Source organism: Anomaloglossus baeobatrachus, chromosome 5, assembly GCF_048569485.1.
Source record: "Anomaloglossus baeobatrachus isolate aAnoBae1 chromosome 5, aAnoBae1.hap1, whole genome shotgun sequence".
Classification (NCBI taxonomy): Eukaryota; Metazoa; Chordata; class Amphibia; order Anura; family Aromobatidae; genus Anomaloglossus; species Anomaloglossus baeobatrachus.
Window position 1 is genome coordinate 46,709,317 of NC_134357.1, and position 7,597 is coordinate 46,716,913.

At 48.5% G+C, this 7,597-nt stretch overlaps 1 protein-coding gene across 1 annotated transcript in view; it reads left to right on the top strand.

The window, feature by feature from the left end:
• Positions 1 to 1,922: 1,922 nt before the first annotated feature.
• Positions 1,923 to 7,597, top strand: part of MGMT (O-6-methylguanine-DNA methyltransferase) — a 612,540-nt gene continuing 606,865 nt past the window's right edge. The window contains exon 1 of the mRNA XM_075352256.1: positions 1,923 to 1,983. The gene's annotated coding sequence lies outside the window, so the exon portion shown is untranslated. The remainder of the gene's footprint in view (positions 1,984 to 7,597) is intronic.

Below are 7,597 nucleotides of genomic sequence, written 5' to 3' on the forward strand. Positions count from 1 at the left end.
GGGAGATGGAGCACGATGGGGGGTGCGCAGCATAGGGGATGGAGCACGATGGGGAGTGCTCTGCATGGGGGATGGAGCACGATGGGGAGTGCGGAGTATGGCGGATGGAGCACGTTTGGGAGTGCGCAGCATGGCGGATGGAGCACGTTTGGGAGTGCGCAGCATGGCGGATGGAGCACGTTTGAGAGTGTGCAGGATGGGAGATGGAGCACGATGGGGGGTGCGCAGCATGGGGGATGGAGCACGATGGGGAGTGCGCTGCATGGGGGATGGAGCACGATGGGAAGTGCACACCTCCCCCCAACACACACACACGCGCGCGCGCGCACTGCACAACACACCACACACACACACTGGGAACCACAAACAACTGCCCTACACAGACACCCACACACACAGACAACGCTGCACACACAAATATACGCACATACCGCACAACACACACATTGCACAAAACATACCTCCCCCCAAAACACACCACACCCACACAAACCGCGCAACACACACACAACGCTACAGACACACAGCGCTCCACAAACAACGCAACACACAAACAACACCCCTCTCACCCCCCATCACACCCAGACAACATCCAGAACATGTACAGCGCCCTACACAAACACTTGGTAACTACACACAACAACATCTATATATATATATATATATATAAAACAAAAATCATACATGAACTACACAATACGTAAATTCTAGAATACCCGATGCGTAGAATCGGGCCACCTTCTAGTATATATATATATATATATATATATATATATATATATATATATATATATATACCTAATAGTACAGACCAAAAGTTTGGACACACTTTCTCATCTCTAGAACAACTGTTAAGAGGAGACTTTGTGCAGCAGCCTTCATGGTAAAATAGCTGCTAGGAAACCACTGCTAAGGACAGGAAACAAGCAGAAGAGACTTGTTTGGGCTAAAGAACACGAGGAATGGACATTAGACCAGTGGAAATCTGTGCTTTGGTCTGATGAGTCCAAATTTGAGATCTTTGGATCCAACCACCGTGTCTTTGTAGAAAAGGTGAACGGATGGACTCTACATGCCTGGTTCCCACCGTGAAGCATGGAGGAGGAGGTGTGATGGTGTGGGGGGCTTTGCTGGTGACACTGTTGGGGATTTATTCAAAATTGAAGGCATACTGAACCAGCATGGCTACCACAGCATCTTGCAGCGGCGTGCTATTCCATCCGGTTTGCATTTAGTTGGACCATCATTTATTTTTCAACAGGACAATGACCCCAAACACACCTCCAGGCTGTGTAAGGGCTATTTGACTAAGAAGGAGAGTGATGGGGTGCTACGCCAGATGACCTGGCCTCCACAGTCACCAGACCTGAACCCAATCGAGATGGTTTGGGGTGAGCTGGACCGCAGAGTGAAGGCAAAAGGGCCAACAAGTGCTAAGCATCTCTGGGAACTCCTTCAAGACTGTTGGAAAACCATTTCCGGTGACTACCTCTTGAAGCTCATCAAGAGAAAGCCAAGAGTGTGGAAAGCAGTAATCAAAGCAAAAGGTGGCTACTTTGAAGAACCTAGAATATAAGACATATTTTCAGTTGTTTCACACTTGTTTGTTAAGTATTTCATTCCACATGTTTTAATTCATAGTTTTGATGTCTTCAATGTGAATCTACAGTTTTTAGAGTCATGAAAATAAAGAAAACTCTTTGAATGAGGTGTGTCCAAACATTTGGTCTCTACTGTATATATATATATATATATATATATATATATAGATATATATAGATAGATATATATAGATAGATATATAAAGTTATATATATATTTCTTGTTCCCCGTACATGATGTTTTCTGCATTGGTCTCTCGGCTCTGGCTTTCCCTGTGCAGCTCAGGAGCAGGAAGTAGGAGGTGCAGGGCTGTGCCGCGCTGCATTGTGGGAGTTGTAGTCTCAGAGCAGAGCAGTGTGGAGGTGCTGCGGTTGCTGTGCGGTAAGGCATTTTGCACTGCGGCTCCTGCGCTTTTGTTAACCCCTTATCTCCTGCTGTCTCCTCTGAGTTCTGTCCTCCATGTGCTGCTGGTCGGGGAATTTATTCCCAAAAGCTGTCTCTGGTGCTGCTCACACCAGTGTGTGGAGTCCATGAGCAGGGCTCAGTGTGGGGTGATGTCTGGACCTGTCTGCACTTTCTCTCTTGCACTTCTTTCTGTTGTATAATGGATTGGCTCTGTATCAGGCACGTGCTTCATGAATATTTTGCAAAATCAAAAATGCTCTTTATTTTTTGCCTTTTAGATCTTTTGCATTTATTTTAGTGCAAAAAGTCACGTGTTGCTGCATTTTCCAGACCAGAAAAGTGACTAAGATTTGAGTCTGAAGGTTTTTTTTTCCCCATCTGCAGCAGGTCACTGCTTTAAGTGTTTTTGCAGCATTTTTTCCACCGAATATAGGTTTGGCTGCATTTTCGCTTTTTTTCTGTTTTTGGTGATGAAAACTTAATTTATTAAACATGTGCTGTAGTCAAATTCCGTATCTAATAAATGGCTAAAAATGTTTGGAAAAGTCACAAAAATGCCACAAAAAAAAAGGCAGCAAATCGAGTTTTCAATGCAGCAAAGAGGTTTTTACTGCAGACTAAGGCTATGTGCGCACTGGAAAATGGAATTTTCTCAAGAAAATTCCGCAGGTATTCAAAGATTACCACACCCGCGGTAAAAAACTGCGGCAAACCGCACCCGAAAACCGCATGCGGTTTGCCGCGGTTTTACCGCAGTATTGTTCACGGTATTGCCGCGGTTTTGCTGCGTGCGGGTTGGTATGTGCTTTATTGCATTCAATGCAATAAAGCACATTGAAAAAAAAAAAGTCATTGCATTCTGAGATAGAGAAAGGCTATGTGCGCACGTTGCGTACTAGCCCTGCAGAAATTTCTGCAGCGATCTGAAGAGCACACGTGCGCTTCAAATCGCTGCTGAAAATGTCCGTAGAAAAAAAAAAAAAAAAAGCCGATTCCATGCGCTCTGCCTGCAGCTCCTGCCATAGACAGAGCAGGAGCTGCCGGCAAAGCGCACGGAAGAAGTGACATGTGACAAAGCGCAGCGTAACTGCATGTATTTACGCAACGTGCGCACATAGCCAAATAGATAGAAGAATAGATAGACAGAGGGATAGATAGATAGAGGGATAGATGGATAGAGGGATAGATAGAGAGTCCCTGTGAGCACACTCTGCATTTCTCCCGGTCGGTAGTGAGTTCACATTACCGGCCATGAGAAATGCCCTGTGGTTACCTCTGCTGTCTCGCTGCGAGGCTGCATTCAACAGTGTCTGTGTCAGTCGCGGCTGGATGTAAGCATCGCAGGATGTCGAAGCTGTGGATTACGTCGGAGCTTTGTTTCGGGAGGGGTTAATAAAAGGGTGAACGAGGCTTGTTTGTGTTTTATTTAAAATAAAGGATTTTTCGGTGTGTGTTTTTTCACTTTACTTACGGGTTGATCATGTCAGCTGTCACATAGACGCTGCCATGATCAAGCCTGGAGTTAATGGCGGCGATCCACCGCCATTAACTCCTTGTATTACCCTGACTGCCACTGCTACACGGCTGCAGGAAGAGCTGGGGACACTCCGGTAGTGCCGCATAATGCATGCGACAGTGCCGGGGCAGCTGTGGCTGATATTCTCAGCTGTGGGAGGGGGAGTGAGGCGGGGGACATTAACCCTGCCCCTCACCCTCCCCAGCCTGAGAATACCGGGCCGCCGCTGTGTGTTTACCTCGGCTGGACGGTGAATATACAGCGGAGCCCATGTGGTTTTTTTTTTCTATATTTCCGTTTGCTTTCTATGTGTCTGTGTGTGTGTGTTCTATGTCTGTGTGTGATGTGTGTGTGTTTACTCTCTGCATGGCTTCCTCTTCCTGTAATGACATCACTTCCCTGCAAAACTGCAGGCAAGCGATGCACATTACCGGAGGTAAACCGCAAAATACCGCAGGGAATAACGCAGGAAAACGCAGTGAACCGCACAGAATTTGCTGCCTGCGTTATTCCCTGCGGGATTTTACGATTATATAGGAGTCAATGGAGTGAAATCCCGCAGCGATGTGCGGAAAAGAATTGACATGCAATTGTTTTTGCTGTGGGAATCCCGCAGCAAAACATGCAGCTATCAAAATCCGCATAGTGCGCACAGGATTTTTTTTCCCCATAGGTTTTTCTCGTGATTCACTGCAGAGATGTTATGAACATTTTCTGCAGCGAAACATGCAGCAAATCCGCGGCAAAATCCGGTAAGTGCGCACAGGGCCTTAAGCGGGCTTTACACGCTGCGACATTGGTAACGCTATATCGTCGGGGTCACGTCATTAGTGACGCACATCCGGCGCAGTTACCGACATCGCAGCGTGTAAACCCTAGGAGTGACTATCACCGTCAAAAATCGTTGATCGGTGACACGTCGCTCTATTCCATAATATCGTTACTGCTGCCCTTACAATATTGTTTGTCGCTCCTGCAGCACCACACATCGCTATGTGTGACACCGCAGGAACGATGAACATCTCCTTACCTGCATCCACAGGCAATGCGGAAGGAAGGAGGTGGGCGGTATGTTACGTCCCGCTCATCTCCGCCCCTCCGCTTCTATTGGCCGGCCGCTTAGTGACGTCGCAGTGACGCCGCTCGCACCTCCCCCTTGAAGGAGGGATTGTTCGGCAGTCACAGCGACGTCGCCGACAAGGTATGTACGTGTGACGCTGCCGTAGCGATAATGTTCGCTTCGGCAGCCATCACCAGATATCTCATGTACGACGTGGGCGGGTGCTATCGCGCTCGACATCGCTAGCAATTGCTAGCGATGTCGCAGCGTGTAAAAGCCGGTTTAGGGTCTGTGCGCACTGGGAAATTCGCTTTTCTTAAGAAAAGTCCGCACCCTCTGGCAGAATTCCGCACCCGCGGCAAAAACCGCACCAAAAACACACCTGCAATTTTACCGTGGTTTTTCCATGAGTTGGTCCCTGCGTTTTTTTTTACCATTATCTAGCAAAAATGCAGGTACCTGCGGAAAAGAAGTGACATGTTTCTTTTGTGCTGCAGAAATTCTGCAGCAAAACCTATAGAAAAAAACGCAGTGTGCTCACACCATTTTGGTTTTCCCATAGATTTTGCTGGGGAAGGACTGCAGGAAGGTTATGAACAAAAACCACACCTTTTCTGCATCAAAAAATGCGGCAAATCCGTGGCAAAAAACACAGTGTACACACAGGGCCTAAAACTGCAAAAAACGCACATCCCTGCACTCAATATGATGCCCTCCATCCAGAATAATAGCCCCCAGTCAGCCACTCAGAATGATGGCCCCAACACAGTCCTCGATACAGAAAAATTTCTCACATACAGCCTACCTCCACACAGAATGATGGCCCCCACATAGTCCTCTATACAGAATGATGGTCCCCCACATAGCCCTCCGTACAGAATAATGGGCCGCACATAGTCCTCCATACAGAATGATGGCCCCCACATAGCCCTCCATACAGAATGATGGCCCCCACATAGCCCTCCATACAGAATGATGGCCCCCACAGAGCCCTCCATACAGAATGATGGCCCCCACAGAGCCCTCCATACAGAATAATGGCCCCCACAGAGCCCTCCATACAGAATAATGGCCCCCACAGAGCCCTCCGTACAGAATAATGGGCCCCACACAACCCTCCATACAGAATAATGGACCCCAGAAAGCACTCCATACAGAATAATGTGCCCAACATAGTCCTCCAAACAGAATGATGGCCCCCACATAGCTTTCCATACAGAATAATGGGCCCCATTTAGCCCTCCATATAGAATAATGGGCCCCACATAGCCCCCCATACAGAATAATGGGCCCCACATAGTCCTACATACAGAATAATGGCTCCACATAGCCCTCCATACAGAATAATGGGCCCCACATGGCCCTCCATACAGAATAATGGGCCCCACATGGCCCTCCATACAGAATAATGGGCCCCACATGGCCCTCCATACAGAATAATGGGCCCCACATGGCCCTCCATACAGAATAATGGGCCCCACATGGCCCTCCATACAGAATAATGGGCCCCACATGGCCCTCCATACAGAATAATGGGTCCCACATGGCCCTCCATACAGAATAATGGGTCCCACATGGCCCTCCATACAGAATAATGGGCCCCACATGGCCCTCCATACAGAATAATGGGCCCCACATGGCCCTCCATACAGAATAATGGGCCCCACATGGCCCTCCATACAGAATAATGGGCCCCACATGGCCCTCCATACAGAATAATGGGTCCCACATGGCCCTCCATACAGAATAATGGGCCCCACATGGCCATCCATACAGAATAATGGGCCCCACGTAGCCCTCCATACAGAATAATGGGCCCCACGTAGCTCGCCACGCAGAACGATGGCCCCATAGAGCCCTCCACGCAGAAAGATGCCCCCCCCCACAGAATTATGGCTCCCACATAGCCCTCAACATTGTATAATGGCTCCCACACTGAGTAATGGCCCTTCCACAGCCCCCACACAGTATTATGTCCCGCCACACAGGATAAAGACCCACACACTGTATAATAACCTCCACATTGTTTACTGCGCCCCCCCTTCCCATCGGACTCCACACTGTATAACGGCCCACGCACAGTATAACGCCTCCCATATGGCCCTAAAAATAATGTAATGGACCCCACATATCCCAGTATAAACAGTATAATGGTCCCCATATAGACCTGCAAATAGTTATAATGACCCCCACATTGTCCTCCAAATAGTATGAGTCTCCCCATGTAGCCCTTCAACTGTATAAGGGCCCCTACACAGCCCACCACATATTATTGCCCCAATAAGTACACTAAGACCCTGTGCGCACTTACCGTTTTTTCCCGCGGATTTGCTGCGGTTTTGCTGCATGTTTCGCTGCAGAAAATGTTCATAACATCTGTGCAGTGAATCACCAGCAAAACCTATGGGGAAAAAAAATGCTGTGCGCACTATGCGGAATTTGACAGCTGCATGTTTTGCTGCGGGATTCCCGCAGCAAAAACAATTGCATGTCACTTCTTTTCCGCACGTCGCTACGGGATTTCACTCCATTGACTGCAATGTAATCGTGAAATCCCTCCGGTATTTCGCGGTTTACCTGCGGTAATGTACATCGCTGCCTGCGGTTTGCAGGGAAGTGATGTCATTATGCCAGGAAGAGGAAGCGGAGCAGAGAGTAAACACACACAGACAGACATAGAACACAGACACAGACATATAGAATACACATAGAAAGCAAACGGAAATATAGAAAACAAAACACGTGGGCTCCTCTGTATTTTTACCTTCCAGCCGAGGTAAGCACACAGCGGCGGCCCGGTATTCTCAGGCTGGGGAGGGAGAGGGGCAGGGTTAATGTCCCCTGCCTCCCTCCCCCCTCCCGCAGGCGAGAATATCAGCCGCAGCTGCCCCGGGACTGTCGCATGCATTATGCGACAGTCCCGGGGTGTCCCCGACTCTTCTTGTTGCCGTGATGCAGTGGCAATCAAGGTAATGTAAGGAGTTATTGGCGGCGGATCACCGCCACTAAGTCCA